Below are 942 nucleotides of genomic sequence, written 5' to 3' on the forward strand. Positions count from 1 at the left end.
GGCTTAGAACGATTTGGTTTCGGATTTACAAATTTTCCAGTATAGGAAATTTTATACGGGGACCACTTCACAGTGAAAGGGAACGGAACTAAAATGCAATAGCGTGCAGCGCTTTCAGAAAGGACGCGAGTACGCAAGCAGATAAGGCTCAAAGACTCAAGAGCACGAGAGACGGATTTTCTGATATATTTTTACATGTATAAAAAACGTGACTGAAGCTGTTTTGCGCCGGGTCCGTTTCGGTTTTTGGGCTTGACAAGTATTATGCGGAAAAATTGGGTGGGAGAGCGAGATTCTTCGCTGAACCTTCAAGACGAACCTATGTAAGTCGTGCGTTTTTTTTAAGATCGCGTAACATTTAATTCAACTGACAGTTTCAAGAAAAAAGTGTATAATCGACGTATACGGAAAATTTAACAGCCCCGTAATCATGCGTGAGATTTTTATCGCAAAAGTTGAAATTAATTGGCGCATTACAAAAGAAAACTGTGCCAATTCAACGAAATTGTTGTCGTGTGTGCTTTAAAATCCTTTGCGAGTTATTACACTGTTATTACACTGTGGCTTATGTACCGGCGGCGTTGCCAACTTTAGGCTAGTGGGTAGACAAAGTGAAACAGATGACTGTACATTCTAATGACATCTGTCATTTTTATTTGAAATGCACGATATAAATTCTGTTTCTATGGAAACGATCGCGACGGCAGAACCTAAGCTTGCTATTATTGACGTCTCTAAATTAAATTCGGAATTGTCAGAAGCTTTACAATGATTTTATGCAGATTCTGCTATAAAATAAAGTTTTGTATTATACAAGACGATAAAGGGAAACTAGCCATCTCGTGAAAGTTAATTTACTCAATGGTTAAAATATCCCTTTATCGTCTTGTATAAAAAATTAGTTGCAAAATACGCTCCTAAACAATAGGCATGTTCCTCTTT

The 942-nt window shown here is 37.7% G+C and overlaps 1 protein-coding gene across 1 annotated transcript in view; it reads right to left on the reverse strand.

The window, feature by feature from the left end:
- The window catches only part of LOC116168853, a 13,440-nt gene that overhangs the window by 3,658 nt on the left and 8,840 nt on the right, over positions 1-942 (reverse strand). The window lies entirely within an intron of this gene.

This window comes from Photinus pyralis, unplaced genomic scaffold (assembly GCF_008802855.1).
Source record: "Photinus pyralis isolate 1611_PpyrPB1 unplaced genomic scaffold, Ppyr1.3 Ppyr1.4_LG1, whole genome shotgun sequence".
NCBI classification, from domain to species: domain Eukaryota; kingdom Metazoa; phylum Arthropoda; class Insecta; order Coleoptera; family Lampyridae; genus Photinus; species Photinus pyralis.